We start from the raw sequence: 20,835 nt of genomic DNA, 5'->3' as shown, positions 1-20,835 counted from the left end.
ATTTAGCAAGGATTAGCCAGCCAGAAAAACTAAAAAAGGAGAAAGGGTGACTACATCAGGGAAACAGAGAGGTAGGAAGAGAGAAAAATGTTTTCAAGAAGAGTGAAGAACAGTCAGGTGAAGGACAGGAAGGAGAAAGAGCTGTAAGAAACTTTACACAACAGAAGTCCCTTACAACTGGTGATTGCTGACATCTACATCCCTACAGCTGATTAACTCCTCTTCCATCTGATGAATTCTGCTTGTCCTTATGCCAGATACTGTGGGGCTTGGGGCCTCAAAGTGAGTTTTCATTAAAAGTCCCCATGAGAGTTAAGCATGACCCATTTTGTTATTCATTTTTGAGGGAGGAACAATTGGCTTGATTCCCCTTTACCCACATCATCATGTGCAAAAAGCACATTTCAGCTTAGGTTGAGAGCTGACCTGCAAGAGCCTAAAAAAGGCTTCAGCTTAATCACAGGTACAGATAACCCAGCTAGTCAGAGAGGTGGCTGAACATTTTTTATCTAAAATTTATTATACAGATCATGCTTTCTCCACAAATTCTTACAGTGAAAAATATTGCTTTCTAGAAGCTTCTAAAAGGAAAATAATTTTATATCACTGATAATACACTGGAAAAAAGATATTTTTCTCTCTTTTCATATAAATCTCCATTTTTCAATATTGCTGAAAAAGTGTAACTTCTGAGTAACTGGAGTAGAGGTATGGAAGATGTGTTCTCAAGCAATGATCCATTGAAAAATGAAGGAGTAGGTGAGTTCACCACTCTGTTAAATAAGAAAGCCCTCTCCTTCTGCCTGAGAGAAATTTAGGAGTCACAGTCATTTGCCAGCTTTCAAAAAACAGTTCTCTTCCATTACTTGAAGTTACATTATTAAACATTTTTTTCCAGAATCATAACTTCAGGGACCACACTCTACATACTTCAGCTTCAAGACTTTGTGCAAGAGCTACTTTTACTTTAACACAGGCAAGCTAAAAATATGTGTTTGGTCACACATTTCTAGGACTGGAAACTGTATTTCAAAAGGCTTTTATAAAAAAAATTTATATACTTTTTTTTTGTTCCAGCCATTATTTTTTAGCCACTCAAATGCTTTGGGAACAAAACCTCTTGCCTGGTGTAGGCAGCCAGGGAGGAAATCTTTTTGGTCTCTCCCAAGACTTTGGGACTCTAGCTGCTTTTTGCCAAGCAAAACTCCAAGCCTTATTTGAGAGCAGTTTTTATTCCAAAACTCAAACTCTTGCTCACGTGCTTAACCTTAAATATTTCCCAGGAGCTGGGGAGATTACTGGCAGCATGTGCTTACCTGCTAGCTCATGACCAGCATAGGAATGAGGCCATGGATGAGATAAAGATATGCTGTGCACATTCAGGAAATGGGTTTGGATTTCAGTGAGGAACATTTTCAGACATATATGACATTATTCTTAAATTAGCATGTAGCAAAAAACCACACTTTGCTTAGCTTAGAGTAATTTTTCCTTATATATGATCTAGCAGAAAGTCATTCTGTTAAATCTAAAAGTCTTTAGTTGAGTCATTTCTATGCAGTGCATTAGGTCAAACAACTTATTTTTTTATGGTTAATTATAACTTTTGAAGGAAACTGTAAGGCCTTCATATTGTGTGTCTGCTAATAATTACCAGTAATGTGATTAAATTCATGTTTAATGCTTATCTAAATTAGCTCATTAGCTTTATGGATGTTTGAAAACCTCCAAAGACTGAAAAATATTCAGTTTTCATTATAGTCCTGATACTGATCTCACAGACCATGGCTACCATATTCATTACTCTCTGTATACATAGTACTGTATGGAATATCACTTGTTTCAAACCAATTATTATGCAAATCCCAAGACCTTGCTTGACACTCCCTGGTGACAATGAAACCTTGTTTGGCTTAAATAATCATTTGGGAGCCATTTATACTCTGAATGAATATTAGAGATTTTGTATAGCAAGGAACTCTATTTTCTTTCATCAGAGAGCAACAGGAAATAGCAAACATCAATCAGAAGCATAATTTCAGTTTCCTTGCAAATAAATTCTGGTGTCTCAATACCTTCTTCTGGATATACATTGACAGATGAAAATAACAGACTGCTCTAAGTTTGTCTTGTTTATGCTTCCTATTTTTCTTATTCTGAGAAACTTCTTATCATAGACTGATTTCAGAGCCATTAACTTACCTCAACTGTTGCATATTCCATCCTCCTAAAAAGACTGTGAGAAAACAGAGAGAAATATTTTCTGAATCAATAGTCAAAAAATAATTCATTCATAAAGCAACTTACATCTTGTAAAACCATAGAAGATACATCCTTACATAATTACATATTATAAAACTGTTTTTATAAGGATATGCTATTAAACACCCATATAACTAAAATTGTTAGTGACATGCAAAATGTATTGGTTTTGCCTGTTTCTTTTAACCCAAAACAATTTGGGTTTTATTCTGCCTGACTCTTTGAAGAAAGTATGAAATTTTTCTCAACTGATATGTGAACAAAGTTTAATCTGCCTATGAAGCCCAATCTTTAGACCACAAACTCCTCAGAGTTTCTGTGGAGCAGCTATTTAAAGCATAGATTTAGGATCATGCATTATTATTCAACATTCATTTCTTAAAAAAACATTTATTACCACACACATTGTAACTCAATCTTTTCAAAATGCACTGAGCACTGTCTTACAAACAGAAAAAAAAAAAAGGGCAACAACTTCATGACATTCTTTAAAGCTACAAATTAAGATATAATTAAGTAGATTCCTGCTGGCAAAGCTCTGCGACAAGTTGACAGAGGAAAGCTTTTTCCTCCAACTTCTCCCCAGTCAGGAGAACATTAGCTGTATTAATAGTGCTACATTAAAAAATCTAGCTGTGTAAAACTGTCATCATTCAGAACTGCTGACACATGAGTTTGTTATTAGATAAGCCTCTCAACTTTTATTTGCTCATTCTCTCCTCCAGCCAGTTCTACTCATTCAATGAACAAATTTAGTAACCAGTTCTAAAATCCTTATTGAAGTATAAAGAACTGCTAAACCTCTTCCCCTTTATTATCACTGGTTTCCACATTTCAGTATTTTTTCTTCAGAATAAATGCTGTAGGTTGCATTTATTTAATAGCCTGAATCATTTCAGAGCCAAACTACAAAACCAAAAAACGCTGCAGTTAAGCAGAACAGACTCTGTCGTCTAGTAACCATTGTACTTCCAGCCATTATAATTCAAATGTGATCCACATAACCATGGGAGGAGGAAAAAAAACTAATCAAAATTGATGACACTCCTATATCTGATGAAGGCAATTTGTCTTCAACATCTGTAAGTTTCAAATCCACTCCATGAGAACCCTCTTTGCCAAGTGATCATTAAACCCAAGGTTCCTACTGCTGCTGAGTAGGACACCAGCACTTGTAATTGGGGATGCCTCACCTCTGGCAACCAGGAGCAGCTTCTTAATCTTCTTTGAAGCACTTCAATTTACAGGCAGTGATTATTTCAAGAACTAGTGAAATTCACCTCAGTATCTACTTGCCCCTCCCTGAAATGTGGAGTTTTATAAAACGTAAAATATGAAATCTTGTGATGCTTCCCTGGCAAGGATAATTTCTATCTCTAGTAAAACATTCTCAAGCAGTAGAGCATTCATGGGACCCCAAACCTCTCCCCAAGGACAAGAGCCCATCTATTTTATTTCCAGGTTTAATTTTCACTGCAAGTAGCTTGGTTTTTGCTATTTGTACAATGTAATAATTTATAAATTAGAAATCGTGTATGTATGTTATCCTTCAAATAAATTATTCCAAGCCATTCCATTTGTATGGTTATGCAGCCAGGAAAACACATAAATAAAAATAATGTATTCTACACAGGATGTAAAGTATATCGCTCTCACTAAAGCCTGCATTTGTACTTGGATGGAATCAGAGAATCACAGAATAATTTGGGTTGGAAGGAACCTTTAAAGGTCATCTCATCCAACACCCTGCAATGAGCAGGGACATTTCCTCAGAGCTACATCCAGCCTGACCTTGAATTTTTCTGGGAACAGGACATCTATGATCTCCTTGGGTAACCTGTGCCACTTTTCTCACCCTCATGGTAAAAAAAAATTCTTCCTCATATTTAACCAAAATCAACTCTCTATTAGCTTGAAAATATTGTATCTTGTCCCATTGCAACAGGCCCCACTAAAACACCAATTGCCATCTTTAGTATTAAAGTCCGCTTGAAGCATATAAAGGCCACAATGTTTTGCAGGTTGAAGAAGAATTTCAGCCATAACCAGATACCTATTTTTTCACTAATCGACTACAGCATTTTTTCAAAAAGAATGTTTGGCTTCCTCTTGGCTGAAGTACATATATCATGAAAATTCCTTGATCTGTGTGAGGGGAAGAAGTTGGTTGTGACATACATTAGGAAGTCTACTTGGATTGAGCATAGCATATAGAGATGTTCAATATATGTTGTAAAATACCAGGAAAGTACATGGAGACACAAGTTCAATATTGTAATATAGAAAACCAAAGTCTCTCAATTCATTTTATGAAGCTGACATAAAAAAAAAAAATGTATACCTGTTTATTTTAAATGCTCTACCACAAGAACATTAATGAAATATTAATAGCTTTAATAAATCTTTAGATTTTTCTGAGAAATGTGGGTCTTAATTTCTTGTCTTCTCCAAAAACAACTCACTTTTTGAAAAATTAGTTTCTGAATAGATTAAAATTTCATTAGTCAAAAACCCCAACTTTTGCCTTTAAAGATAAATATTTCTTCCAGAAAGATCTTAATAGCATTTTCTGAAAATTATTCATTTTATACACCGGTAATATAAGATTGGATAGCCTGACTTATTTCCTTGTTTGTAAAATGCTATACTTCTATTGCCAAAACAGCATTGTAAGGAGATATGTTTGCAAGGCTGACTCCTCTGGTTAGTTTTCAATTCCATCAGCATTCATGATAGGCCCATTTGTACTGAGCTGCCAGGGAACACATCAAAGAGCATTTCCTGCTGTTACCAGCAAGAATATTTATCTTATCACTGCACTGAAGCCTTGAGTTTACCTAGTGAGTGGAATATCTTGTACTCACTTTTAAAGCTTGGTCACCTGCTACACATCTTCACTACAAAATGAGACCTCAGGGTTACATTTTAATAATGAATATGCAGTAATTAATAGAAATAATTGTTTTCTAGCCAGGTGCAGTAGATATATATACTTTAACAGCAGACAAAGGTTTACATTATTTTCAACTATGCCTGAAAGTAAGAATTTTCATTTACAATTAACTTAAAAAAAATCTGTCAGAACATCAATGTTAAACATCAAGTAACTTCTTATTTGTTTCCCAAGAGATCATTACATGTTCTATGCAAATAAGCAGATTTGGGAAGTAAACATGAATTTTTAATCTAAATCACAGACAAGTAAATGCCAAGAAAAGAGTTGAATCATATATGGGAGAAGATATAGAAGATATACAAACATAAACACCTAGATTTTGGCTCATTATATAGGTGTAATATATACATTTTTCTAAACTTCATGTCAAAATTAGGAAAATCATTTATGCCTAAAACAAAAAGGGTTTCAGTACAGATGATAAAACCGTTAAGAAAAATGAAAAAGCAGTTAACACAGCAAACTTCTGCAAATACGATTGTAGGAGAAAACAAGAGAGATCAGAAATGTCACACTACCTCTATAGCTATTTGGCTACTTGCCTCTGAGCTGCAGAGCAGCAACAGATCCCAAACGTGTGCAGCTATTCATTTGAAATTCAAAACTCCTGCATAACACTATCACTCTGCAAGAAATACAACCTGTTCTAATAAAATCTCATTCACCAATGATTTTGATAGTTTAGGGGTGTTGATTAACGAGTCTTCTGTATTCAAAAAAATCAAATTTTAATATATTATATTTAACAGAAATTACAAGAGACTGTGTGAGTACAATATTTATCCCTTCTTTAGCAGTAACAGGAACCACTGCTTTCATCTATTCATCATCAAGGTAGGGCAAGTACCAGAAATTCTGATACCTCAATATAATTTATTCATGTACTTACATGAATAACACCCTGCACAACAAGCATATCAACAATACATGTGGCAAGCAAAAAAGAATCCAGTCTGCTACAGTAACTTTAGAAGTAGTCATTTCATCTGCTTTGACTCTTAGGATCTCACTATTTCGCCAGTGTGTGTGCACATTTTCTTTTTGATTTTCAAAATAAGTCATGGGATCTTCAGCTGGGAAGGAGCACCTGCTGGATTGCACTGTACACTCGAAAATGTTCAAAATGTATGCATGGATAAAAGACAACAGGCAAGCCCTGTCTAGCTCTGGATGTGAAGTACAGACACAAGTATTTTCTTCTCCATCTGTGGAGGAGAAAATACCACCATCCTACGGTGCACTTTATGTGTTATCCTGCCACTGAGAGACAACCTGCTGGGATTAATTGGAAATGCACAGGAAAGCTGCCTCAGCCTCCTAGCACTGCTGAGCCTGTCATCCTAATGCCAGCAAATGTGGAGCTGCTGCTGGCAATCCTCCACATTTAGCAAAAGGAAAAAAAAAAAAAAATACCCTCTGGATGCTGACACACCATGATATGAAACACAGTAGCAGAAACAAGCCATACACTTACACCAGTTGCTTCAAACTTGTCAAGCTGTTACTTCCTTCACAAGCAATACCACTTTACCTCGCAGAAATAGAATAAATGGGATAGAAAGGAAACAAGGTTATACTTACTGGAGATTTTCTTAAATTATCTACATCTCCAAGGCATTTGAGAAATTACTATCCTAATGCAAGGGAGAGTAAGAGCCTCATTTAGAAAAGCTGAATTTTGCAAAATGTTCCACAGCCCTTTGGGCGATAAGAGGCAAAAGAGGCTGTTGTAAACAAATAAAAAGGGGTTTCAGATGGGAGCTATCACAAGAAAAGTAGGATTGGTGACCCGTGTGACAAAAAATGGGAGCTAACTCTGGAAATATACATGGATATGGTAAATACAGAAAACTGGGGGAAAAAAAAAAACCAAACAGCAATTGAGAAACCAGAAAGTTAGATTCATGTCTGGAGTTTCAAACAATACTTGAACAAGGCCATATGGCAGGGAAAGAAAGGGAAATAAAGAAATGCCTTTCAAGACAAGGAGGCTGGGAAAATCTTGAACAAGCACTGACACAAAGAACCTTAGAGAGAAGAATACAAACTAAAGAGCACAAAAAAGGACCTTCTGATTTGCTCCTTGTGAATACAGAGCTGCAGAAGCCATCAGGGAAGAAGTAGAAACAGAAGGAGGCTGGAATTAGCAGAGACAACTGATTTCATTTGGCATGGACAACAGAAATAGGTGGCACCACAGCACAGTCCATTCAAGTGCTTGGAATGAAACCCTGAACTTCCCACATGCACCAAACTGGGACAGCCAGGATTGGTTTCTAATTCCTGGGATCATGTGTGTGTCATCCAGATACACCCCAGACACTGGACCAAGGTGGCAGGCAGAAGAAAGAAGCATAATGACTGCCCTCAGCTTCTTGGCAAGCCAAGGAATACAGGATCCTGCACAGAATCAGGGCAGAGAACTCAGGAAAGCCAAATTACATAAAAAAGGAGTATAGAAGTTATGAACACACCAATTTTCTATGCAACACATTTTAGCTTTATTACAGGATTTGAGATGTGCAGCCACCAGAACATCCACTTAAAATGCTTCAAAGTGATGCCTACTGCAGCATTTGCCTAAAGCTATCAGCAAATATTTATGAAATGCACCAGCTGAGTAGGTCCAAGAACAGTTTGTACACAAAAAGGATAAGCTGCTACTCTTATTAGTTACCCTGATGGATCTGGGAGCAAACATCAATATGATGGCTAGAGAATGTTCCAGCCAGGCAGGTGACCTGTGAAATGTCACTTCTGGGTTTTCATTTACTTTTTTAATAGACCTGTGAAATTGAACCCTCTCCATAAAATTTAGTTAGGTTTTTGGTTTGTTTATTGTTTTTAAATAGGTGTTGTGGTTTGACCCAGCCAGCAGCCCAGCACCACCCAGATACTCACTCACTGCTTCCACACTGGGATGGGGATAAGGCTTGGAAGAATAAAAGTCACTCACAGGGTGAGGTAAACACAGTTTAACAAGTTAAGCAAAATCCAGGCATACAAGCAAAGCACAATAAAGAATTCATTCCCCACTTCCCATGGGCAGGAAGGTGTTCAGCCATCCACAGGAAAGCAGGGCTCCATCACACATAACTGTGACTTGGGAAGACAAACAACATCACTCCCAGCATCCTTTCCTTCCCCCTACTTTATATATTGAGCATGTCACAAGGTGTGGAACATCCCTTTGGAAAAATATCACCTCCCTTCTACTCACAAATCCTTGTTCACAAGAAGAATTCCAGGCATGTAATTCACTCTAAGCATAGCATTCCAGCAGGACAGGTCTCATGCAGGAATTTATTCCTGTTCATATTTTCAGGATCAGACACTAAAAACGAGGGTGCTTCTGAATAAATTCTCTGTAATAGCAGAGGAGTTAAAGGTGGCAAACTGAGCTGCTGGATGAACAACAGCTTTTCAGCTAAGAAACTTCCCTCCTCTTTTCTCACTACTGCTTGCAACCAAAGTGTTCCAGCCCTGATAATTTCACCAGTACACCTTCCTGTTTCAGCAGTTATTTAAAATATCCAATGTCTATTTTTTTAAAAAATTGTTACACTCTGGTTTGGGGAATTTTTTTACTGGATAGGTTATTCCAGGTAGTTATGATAAGTCATAGGGAAGGTACTTGGTGTCATGTAGACTCATGAAGAAACACATGAACCCACAGAAGCTATCAGAATTATTTAGTGGCAGAAATCTATAATCTGAAGAATTACCAAGTCTAATTTAAGCAAAGCGAATCCCAATAATATAAAGATACAACTGCATTAAACTCAGACAGAGCGATCTTCCTTACATCTATCAACAGGTACAGCCAGATGTAATAAATACCAAAATAACAGAATAAATTTTTTTCAACAATATCCAAGTATCACATTTTTGTTGTTCATCCATTTCTTTTAAATTCTAAAAACCAGGGTTTAAAGATTATTTACATTAGATTTAACATAGAATTATTATATCATAAGTAGCCCAAACATTTTTTCTCACAATAATATCAAGATCAAATAGCTTGATGTTATTGACAAAAGGTATGTCAATATAAAAATAACTTTTTTCCACTTCTCCACTGACACTCATGTTTTCACTCTGTTTTACCTGTTCTAATCCAGATTTAAATCATCCTTCCTCATTTATCACATGTCATGGACACCCAGGGGTAGAAACAAGTACCTGGAGCTCTCTCTGATTTCAAAATCAGAGAGTGACAAAAAATAGTATTTCACACATAAACACCTCAATTGGCTGTTTTTGGTAATTTTAAATTTCAGCTTTCTGACTCCTGCAAATGGCGTACATTAAACCAAAGACTGCATTTAATGTAGGAATGGTCACAGTTATTACTCACATTATAAGGTGGGTAGAATTGAAGGGTGACTATCTAAAAATTACTTTTATTCCAGTCTTGAATTTTAACACAAAATTTTAAAGGAAAATCATGTCAAAATATTCATTTTTTAGCTATTACTTTTTAAAGTAATTTTCCATAGGTTTCTATCCAGATAGCTCCATGCAAAAAAGGATGTGAAGTCTTTAAACTCACCTTTTCATGTGCTTAGTATCAGTGTTTTTAGGGTATAGGTTTCCGGGAACTGAGATTCAGGCAAATGGTATTTCAAAATTATTTCTGTCCTAGGGTACATAGATAAAAACCAAACTGTTTTCCAATGCTAATCAATCTGTCTGTAAATCTTCTCTTCAGTGTAAAATTTTTGGAGGAGAAAAAGTGAATTGTTTCCTGCGTAACAAAACTATTTTGCACAGAGGAGCACTCCAATTCCTTTATCTCCTATACAATACCTTTTTAATACTCAGGAGTACAATCATTTAGATCAGCAAAAGTTGTTTGTATATATAGTTCGCTTTATGTCATAAAAGTTCCTGTTCTTCATAATTTAATAACACGACAAAAAATAGGGAATATTTCACCACAAGCATAATCAAGAAGATTAACTATATTACCCTACTGTGAACACTTGTGACTGAAAGTATTCAGAACTGCTCATTTGAAAAAGAAAGGCCAATAGGTTTGAGGAGGAAATTGTCTAGTACAAGACAATATCACAAGTCTATAGAAACACCTCTGCCCCTGAAAATAGAGGAGATAAGGAAAAGAAAATAATTAAATCTCTTTTAACAATGCAGTTTAATGACTCAGGTTATCTATTCCAGTTTCCTCTGGGTATTCACTATTCAAACCAAGATTTTTTTTTCTACTCAGGAAGTGTTGAAGCATGACAACTTCTGCTTTTTCCTATCATTTCATTTTGATATAAGCAGTCAGAATGGACACTTAAAAATACACACTTCATCAAATTGTTAGTATATAAAAGAAAGAGCAATAAGATCTTAGATTTTGCTGATCAGCGAACTTTCATTGTACATTTTTCCATCTATTTTTATGAAACATTTTTAAAATAGATTTTTCATTAAATAATTCTAACCAAGTAATTTTCTATTATAATGCATTTACTTTAAAAATTATTAGTAAGATTTGAGGCTACTTTTCTCCAGAAACCATACATAAATTAAACAATTTCAGAAGAATATGAAAGTTGATTTTGAGTCTTAATGCCTTGAGTGTACATCTTCAAGAATGTTACTTGACCAAAATAAAAAGAAACCTACATTTAAAACAATTTTTTACACCATATCTCAAAAAAAAAAAAAAAGCAATCAGAACCAGCCTTATTTCTTACCAGTGACTGGCTTTGCTGCTGAATAGACTTCCCATTTCTCTGCTTCATTAAGAGAGAATATTCACTAGGGTAGAGAACTGTTTCTGTGCATAATCTTGTTTGATTCCTTATACAGGTTCTACCTTGTCTTCTAACCACAACATAAACTTTGGTCCATGATGTCCATAGGTATTAAAATTAACAAGCCAAAGACTTGACTTAATTTATCATTCATCTAGGGGAAAAAAAAAAACCCAAAAAAAACCCCAGTCAGTCAAGGACTTGCATATTAAAAAAAAAAAAGGAAACAAAAACACACACAAAAAACCAACAACCAAAAAAAAAAAACCAAAACACACCACCAAAACAAAAAAGAAGAGAAATGTTGGCAGTGATGACAGCTAGTAAAGACGACTATGTTGGAAAGGAGAAGAGACATGTGAAAATTTTAAAAATTATCATAAACCAAACAAATCCAGAAGGACTACCAGAATACATTGTTGGTCAAGTAAGACTAGGTAAAATACCTGTTTTCAGAGTACATAAGCTTTTTAAAAACTCATTTTAATGACAGCAGCAGGTGCATTGAAAGGCAGAGGTTTTTCACAAAGTCCTGCAAAAGTCAGTCTGTACTGGTCAAAAAAGTTTGGTCAGTGTACTTAAAAACAGGAAATCCTTTCAGCAGCCCAAAATATTTGCTTCCCATGTGTTTCCAAAAGTATCTTACCTTTACTGTGAGCAAAAAGTGAGTGCAGAAAGAGTGATACCAGTACAGCAAGAAGGTACAGCTCAGAACACGACACTCTATTAATCACTATTGTTTTCTGACCTAAAAACATTATCTTTAAATAATATCTTCATAAATATGAGTAATTTAAAAGCAGTTATCCAAACTTTTCTTTTTCAAAAGGCCTCTCACTAGCAAAGGTTTCATTCTCTGACATATATAATTATCAGTCTACTTCATTATCCCAAGACAGAGAGACCATATAATTAAATTAACTGTGACTTTGCAACTAATTTTCAGATTTAAAAAAAAACATATGGTACCTTTCATGGGACATTTAATCTACTCATTCATTAAAACTTTGACCCCACAAGTATTTTCCTCAGTTCAATTAAAAATGTATTAGAATATTAGTTCATGCATCACTGTCATGTAATCATCACTACTCAACACAAGACAAACATAATGAGTGAGAGCTGAATAAACCTTAATGTTGATTTCAACACCACAGTGTGGAGTCTGTGAAGTGAATGCTTTACACTTTGGTTTTTTTAAGATTTCAAAAAGTTATCAGTATTTCCATCTTTCTGAGGAGGCACCTGTTCCACACCCTCATTGCTTAGCACCAAAAATTCCCAAGCCTGGAGGACAACACAGGTAAATATCTGGAGTTTGACATTATTCTGGGCTACAGAGAAAACATGGAATACTCCTAGATGTGTTTCCATCACCACTTGGATTTGGTCCCTGTTTTGCTCTTATCTGCCGCTTTCAAGCGGTCCAGAGGCTGAATAAACCAAGTTTGATCTTGTCTCCCATCTCCCGGGGCTCACTCCATGGCCACCACACTAGAAAAACATGTATTTGGTCTCATGGTATAGTAAGAGACTAAGAATGTCAATCTAAAAAAAAAAAAAAAGAATTTTTGCCACTCAGGTGTGTTTTATACCTCACAGTGCCAGAGCTCTGCAAATGCAGCGCAAAGGAGGATGGAGACAGGAAGGATCTGCAGCTGGAGCCTCCAGAGCAGGACAAATAAAGGCTGCACTTCCCAAGGTACCTGCAAGGGACAGAGAAGAGACCAAGGCTTGCAGGAGATGCAGTGTGGGAGAATAGGAATCACTGACCTTTTCCTTCATTCCTCCTTCATCATCACACTTGGAGTTACCTCCTCTCTCTTGTTGGGGCACATCATTATCCATCTTCATTGCTAATTTATGATTAGTTTCTTAATAACCTTGTTTCCTCCTTTTTCTCTTCATTCCTCCTCACTCTTCATTACTATTTTCTGATACCTCCTTGCACAGAGGAGGGTTTTTAAGATCATTACCTCCCTGATTCCCTTCAAAAGAAATCCTATTGCTCTGCACCATGCAAGTTTCAGATTGTTTTTGCCTCTTATTTTCCCTTCAGGGGACAAAAAGGTCAAACAGCCTTGTAGCTTCTCTTTTTGTATGCATAACATCTCAAAACTCATCTAGGGAGTCGTGAATAAGATTTCAGATAATGACAGTTTAAAACTTCTATCTTTAATGTGGATCAGGTTTCATAACCTGCAAATAAAAAAAACTTTTAAATTTTTACAGTCTGTTGTAAAACTACTTCCCAGATTTACATTTAGAAAGTAAGCCATGCTATACCTGCTATCTGTAATTCTAATGTAGATAACATTTGGGGTATGTAACTTACTAGAGCACATGGAAAGGGATTTGAATGCTCTGTGCACTTAACAAAAAACAGTTTTTTTGCTTGTGTTTCAGAAATAATTAACTTACAGAAAAAAAATTAGCAATTTCCAGAACTAATACTTCATCAATTTTATTATTTCTAAGGAGTTATTATGAAAAAAAAAAATTTTTAGACTTCAGTTGTGCTACTGCTAGTTTGCATGAGGCAGTTCTCTACTGCCATTTTCTGTTTGGCTTTTTGTAATATATTTCAGGGTATTCCTCTGAAATAAGATGTTGCTACTGATTTAAAAGGTTACAACAAACATGCTTCAAAGACAAGGTTCAGCACAACACAGTACTTGTCAACTCCCCATAACATCTACAGAAAATGTATATTTTTGAGGGCACTATAACGCAAGAAAGCACAGTAAGTTTTTTTTTTTAGTAGAAAATACAGTGAGATTTTTCATAGTAGCTGTTTTCTATTTCTCTCTTACTTTCAACTGTACACATTTAAGAGTACATAGGAAAGGTAAAGTCCAGCCAAGGGGAAAAAAAAAAAAATCAAGTAAATGCAGGGAGTACCTGTAGAATACATAATTGTATATGAAGCAAATGGATGGCAACAGTTTTCTAGAGAGTCTCTTAATATTTCTTTTATTCCTGCTGTACATAAATATTTATGAAGAGACTGTTATGATAATTGGGCACCAGAGTGTAAAGAAAAATATTAAAATCTAGATTGATAAAAATACTATCAGGTGAAATGATATCCAATATGTGGAAAACTTTCACTCAAATTTTCTTTGTTAGCCCACTGCAAAAGTAAACAAAAAAACATGATTTGCCAAAATAACATGCATAATACATTGAATAATTTTGCTTTTGATATGTGTATGAAGTGCAACTGCATTTTTCTGCATTACAAATAATTCCTCTTTAGCACTGCAGTGCTATATAGTTTTTTAATTAAAATACTTGGGAAAAAAATGCCAAAACACATGAAGTTACCCTATGTCAGCATATGTTCATACTTATTGCCCTTCAAAAATTGTAAAGCTGTAGTTTCTACTAGCATCCAGGCTCCTATTTTTTTACCCTGGGGCAAAAAAAAAAAAACCCGCTTTGAATTGCCTACTAAAATCTTCAGTGTTTCTTTAATACAATTGGCAATGTTGAGCATCCTGAAAGATATAATGAATTCTGCAAATTGAATATATATTGTGTCCCAAAGAACTATCAATAGTTAATATTTTTAGAATATATTATTTAAGAGAAACAGAATGTTAGAGAAATAGTTGATAAAGATTTCACTTGAAGCTTCCTTACAAAACATACTATGAATTGAATAAAAAGCAAGTGCATCATGAAGTGTAAAATATTGATTTCTTGTCTTCCAATCTAGTTGGAGAATATTTGCTTGGCTCCAATAACACATATTAAAGAAAAGAGTGGGATGTCCTTACAACTGCTTTACAAAGGATCAGTCACTGAAGACAGGATGTCTAAAAAGTGTAAATCAAAATTAGATGGATAGGAAATTTTCTGGCATGAAAATCCTTATCAATGAATAGGTCACTGATAAATATCGAAAAGAAAAGCAACAAAAAGAAAACCTATGGAAAACAATTTGAGGCCACAGAGTAGATGATTCTGAGACATTCAAAACAAAGGAAATATTAAAATAGGGAGAAAAAAAAAATAGAAGGCAGGGAGGACAAAATCACATTTAGTTCTGGCAAGTATCTGCAGCCAGCAAGGAGCCATTGCCAGCTGGCCATCAGCTGTAGATGGAAATATGTTCTAGCAACTGTTCTGGGTGGTTTCATCCCAAAATGGTGTCTTCTCTCTCCTGAAAAGGTGCCTGTCTTGGGAAGAACCATATGCACACATCCACAAAAATCTAATCATTTAGGGAGAGTGACATTTTAGGGAACTGGATGAAATGAAGAGTCAGGAATTCAGGAATTAAAGGCAGCCAGTGAAAATGTGTGCTTGCTGCAAACTCACCAGCTCTCACTTGAAAGGTTTCCATGACAATCCCAAAGTTTCCTAGAGATTTTCACCAGAATGCTATTGAACATGACCAGCCACTCCAAAAGCTAAGCAAATAGGAATGATTCCACAGGTGAATGACTGAGGAAAACTACACTGTTTTCAGCAGGGTTTCCTGCTAGAACTGTGTTCAAGAAAAGAGAAGTTAACTTACCATTATCAAGTATGGCACACTCCTGGAAAAACACATAAGAAAAAAAGTTTGTAGCTACTGAAGAATACTCAATAGAAAGAAATATACATAATGATATAGATAATACATCAATAATTATTTGATAGATAACGCTCTAGAATTGTTCATGTAATTTACCTTAAAACTGCATGTGGTACATTGCATATAATTGATTTCCTTGCTTTATACATCTCTTTACAGTAGTATTCAAGAGCAGATTTTCAAAAGCACAGAAATACCTATAAACAACCCATTTTCTGGTGTCTTTTGAAATGGTGTTATGTAAATCCTCCAGTGACTTTGGTATTTGTCCTTCACTGAAGGATTTAGATATCACAAAAAACATCTGACTGGTTGATAAAGCGTCTTCAAACAATCAGCATTTAAAATCATTCAAAAATGCATATTCATTTTTGTAGCTGATAAGACTTTTAACATACAGAAAACACAAAACTGAAGATTTCAAAGGTAATAAATTTTTTCCACTTCTCAGTTATTCTCAGACCTATTCATGGGTAACATCTCTACAACTGTTCTTCATTTTAAGAAATGCTGAAAATCACCAGGCTGAAGACACCAAGCTCCAAACTTTTGTAGCATTTGAAATCATTGTTCTGCTAGTACATTTAAGATAAAGTTGTCCTTAGTTATTGCAAGAGTCTGGGCTTGACTTTAAAGAGGGCTCAACTGGTTTAGCTCCAGGGAAAGCAGCCATTTCTAAAAAGAATTTGTGCATTGAATACAGAGAAGTTAATAAATTCTGGCCAATTTGCAAAAGAGGAACACCTTCAAAGCTGCATGTGCAGATTAAAAAGAAAATCTGGTCTAGAAGGAAAAGCCCACCACTCCAGCTAAGGAAACCAGGTCTTTCTGAACTGATCAAGTGCTCCCTGGGTCACCTCTCTCTCCAATCACAGACTCTGAAGAAGTTCTATTTCTGTCTCCCCCTCAAATATCTCCACTTGTCATGTAATTTCAGACGCACCTTTGATATGAACCACAGGACAATCTTCAGCAATTGTTTTCTTTTCCATAACACCTGTTTAAGGCTGCACAAGCTTATTCAATTGAAAGGGGAAAACATAAGGGCATGGTGTGAATATTGCCTGCTTCCTTGTCCAGTTTTGGAATTCCCAACAAATGAAGTGAAAGTTCAATAATTTTTTTCACTGCACAGAGAAATGCTTGCTGCCCACTATACAAATGAGATTGTTCAAATAAAAAAATTTGCAAATAAATGGTCTAGTTACAATTTTGTTAAAATTTGCTGCAGACCTCGATTACCCAAAGGATTGACGTAACATACTTAATTTTACAACCATACCTGTGAAGCACAGAGAATGGGAAAAAGATATGTTTTTCTTCCATTTTGCAACTCAAGTGTTCTCCAGAGGCTCCACAAAATGGAGGTTTAAAGTCTTGGATTTAAGAACTGTAGAGGTACAAAGTCTTGGATTTAAGAGCTGGATAGTGTGTGGTTCCTCCCTACTGCAGGAAACTGCAAATGTTCTTTGCCTACTTAACATCCAGTTTTTAGAAAAGGTGGAGAGCAGAATATGATGGAGACATAAGAAAATTTGATCTACAGTGAAACAAGAGGAAAGATTTTGATATTTGTAAGACAGCACTCTCCTCTCACAGTGAGAGACTGAAGCAGCCTGGAGGCTGAGCTTCCATCACAGAAGATTTCAAAGCTTTGAAAAGTGATAAATGCTTAGAGACAAAACCAGCAGAAATGGCTTTCTTCTGAATTTATACTTTTAATAAGGGGGCACATGCTTGAAAAATCTACAAGACAAACTCCACTGCTAGAAATGCCTCTGCAGGACTAATGCTTACTGCATGACCTGTAGTTCTGATACCCCTCTGCACTGCAATAGTCTCTTTTAATTCCATTTTCCCCCAAAACACCCCTCAGCTGCTGACTCAGGAAGACATCACTACTGCAATTACATGCTGCAGATGTTCTCATCCTTTTTCCTTCAAAGTGGAGAGAATAGGGGAAAAAAAGTTAAAATTAAAGTTAAGGTTATACTATTTTACTGCAAGTCCAGGATGTTGGCCCAAGATGTATTTATGTTTTAAGCCTTAGTCTGGACATGCCCTTGCCTCCCTCCTCCCCTGAGATATGTATTAGTTTGCAATATGCTTCACTGGTGGGCAGGAAAGAAAATACCAATTCTGCCAATGTGATACTATCCAAGGCATGCACAATATTTATTTTTTTATATAGCAGTCATCCAACTTATCTCCACTTCACAGCCAGCCCAGGACGCTATCAGCAACCTTCACGAGCCTCTTGTCTTAAAACAAAAATGTCTTTTTCCAGCACTCTGTCTGGGTATTTTTTATACTTCTCCCTTGGCCCATTTCCCAGGCTCATGCATTCTCTCTGCATTGCCCCAGTTAATTACTTCTATTTGATGGCCACCTCGGCCAGCCCTGTAACTCACTGCCACTTGTGCAGGGCTGTAACGTGGGGTGTTTGTCACTTACACCAAGGTCACAGACAGCCCCTTATCATGTGCTTGCATTCCCTAGCTGCAATATTGATGATGCTGTGGTGTGAAGCATTTGCAGCTCATGCTGACCCCGGACAAGCAAGCGCTGTGTGCTCACCTTAGGTTGCTTCTGCTGAGTAAGCCTTTCACTCTCAGCAGCCACTGCTGCAAATGTTAACTGTAAGTCATTGTGGGGAGCTGGGAAGCAACATAAAAATTCAGTTCCTGCAGCTTTTGTGGCTTGAAAGGTGACATTGGTCATTTTCCCCCTCGAGCTTTTGCTGCTTACTGCTAATCTTTTCCATCCACTGGTCCTTGCAAGTGGGAGTAAAAATAATGTGTCTCATTCCTTAATGACAAATATGACACTTTTTAACATTTAGAAGGACATTTCTAACCTCTATATTCTAGACATTCACCTTCTCAAGTTTTCAGGATACTCATTACCAGTATTCCACTTTGATTTATCAACACTATTTACAGCTGTATTAACAGTTCATACAAAACAGTTCAGGAGATTTGATTCCAGATGGACTTACATTCTTCCACCTGCTTTCATCCTATCCTGCTGCTGTGTTTCAGCAAAGCCCTTATTCACCCTTTACATATCTTTTTTCCTGCATCCATCTGTAATTCACATTATCTCCCCATCCCTAAATTAGCATACTCCAGCTCTCTGCAAACCCTCTTGCTTTTATCATACATTGTCTCTTTCTTGAGGATGCTGAGTACATAAGGCTATGTATTTTTATTGTTTCTTGATACTAGCAAGCCAGCAGGCTGAATAAGATCATTAATTTCTCTGAACAAAGAATGAGAGGACTTCTTAACCTTCATTCAAGCTGCAAACACCTTTCAGCTCACAGGCATTCTGGCCAAGCAGACACCTCTATAACAGTGTTGTTACCAGGGGCTGGCATGGCTGGTGGCACTGGGACAGTCACCAGGCTTCCTCCAGACTCAGTCTTCCCATCTGAAAATGGAAAATCAACCCAGCTTTGAATTCCTGCTTTGAAATATTCCATCCCTGCTTAGGAAAAAAAATCAAAACACCCAACCAAGTCACTGCCACAGAGAATTTCCATAGAAAGTTGTTGCACACAACTTGTGACCTCAGACAACTTCCCAGAATTTTCTCTGTGAGATCATTTAATCAGGAAAACACCTGAATTGACTTCATGAACCAAAAAACAGAAAGGAAAAAAATACATATCCACACTCCTAAGAAAAACATTTCAGGATTATACAGGTAAAAAACCCACACCACTGTATCGTTAAACAAGGCTACCAGAAAAATTTCAAAAGAAAGACAAATAAGAGACCAGGTATTTCCAAACTGCAATCTTAGGCACAGGTCAGTGGTTTATAACTTTTATCTAAAAATTCATTCCTTTTGATTCACACTCCAGAAGAGATTATGGCACAAAATGTACAAAGAACTCAAATCGAGAGTACACTTTTTATTTAAAAAGCAATATTGAAAAGTTGACCAGCATAAACAGCCTAAAATGCCATTTAATATGTCTATGGTGATTCAGAAAATCCTAACAACACGTCTGAAGAATATTAGACAGGCCTTGGAAAGTGCTACCAGAAATACATTATTAAAAGCCAGTTGAAAATTTAGCTGGTGTAGTGCTTTCCCCAAAAGTCAATCGCTGTTTTAATTTAATACTCCACTTAGTTTGACTAGAAGCTCAAAAACAAGGTTACCGACATTAAAAATATAATTTGCTTAATATTCTAATCACTACAGACAGGTATTACTGGACAATTTAATCTGTAGTGGTAAAAAGTATCCATTTAATTACAAAAGAGAGGAAAAAAAAAAAAGACTAGAAAAGATAGATAGTAGTGATCAAAGTAGTTCCAGGAATGAATAAATACTCATAATTTAGACTTAGAGTGGTGGCAGGTAGAGAGGATTTGGGATCAACCTCTGAAGGACACTGCCTTGGACAGTGTGTACCTCTGCATCTATTCAGATAGAAAGATTAGCCACTGCAGCTGCAACACAAATTAACTTTATAATTAGCAAACAGACAGAGGATGTTGGCAGATACAGGATATAGCCACATCTGTGCCATAAGGAAAATGGCCTTGAAAGCCTTGCTCACTTTACTCGAACTCCAATCTTTCAAATAACTTAGAAAATGTATTTAATTCTCTACTATGTTATTTCCTGCATATATAATCAAGTAGGAAACAAAAGTTTAGAATAATTGAGGCTGATTTAGAGCAGCCTTGCCCACCCAAAGTTGCAGCTCTGGCAGCACAGTGAGCAGTGTACTAAAGAAATACAATTGCACATAAACCAGAATGTCACATCACTTTATAATCAAGAGGAAGTTCTGATTTACATCTACAAGGAAGAATACTAACTGCTAAATAGCAAGGTTTTATTTCTAAAAGTTAGCTAATTTGTGTTTTCCAATAACTGCTTCTAATTAAACATTCCTTTTTTATATAATTAACAATAATGTACTAAAATATTTTAGGACATTAGGCAGAGAGGAGAGGTAGAAATGGAGCTCAGTCCAAAACCAATAAAACACTGTACCCTTCTACAACATATTTACCTATATCAAGAGAACAGCTCAACCAAGTCTGATAACATGCCTGATTTTAAACTTCTAGTTAATCCTAGTCTTATTCACAAAAACATTTCAATTCAGCATCTCCAACACCTAAAATGATCACAAGTATGTGCTGATAAATCTCCAATACCACATTACCTTATCATCTGTGATTAAAAAAGGCACATTCCAGTCCACCTTCCTTTTATCAGATATTAAACAATCTATC

At 36.0% G+C, this 20,835-nt stretch overlaps 1 long non-coding RNA gene across 1 annotated transcript in view; it reads right to left on the bottom strand.

The window, feature by feature from the left end:
- Positions 1–18,681: 18,681 nt before the first annotated feature.
- LOC146445496 (uncharacterized) overlaps positions 18,682–20,835 on the bottom strand; it is a 19,274-nt gene continuing 17,120 nt past the window's right edge. Inside the window, exon 5 of the long non-coding RNA XR_014855192.1 lies at positions 18,682–19,003. This is a non-coding gene — a long non-coding RNA (uncharacterized LOC146445496). The remainder of the gene's footprint in view (positions 19,004–20,835) is intronic.

This window comes from Lichenostomus cassidix, chromosome 1 (genome assembly GCF_008360975.1).
Source record: "Lichenostomus cassidix isolate B80296 chromosome 1, HeHo_3.0, whole genome shotgun sequence".
Lineage (NCBI taxonomy): Eukaryota > Metazoa > Chordata > Aves > Passeriformes > Meliphagidae > Lichenostomus > Lichenostomus cassidix.
The sequence above is the reverse complement of the archived record's forward strand: the minus strand, read 5'-3'. Positions and strand labels throughout refer to the sequence as shown.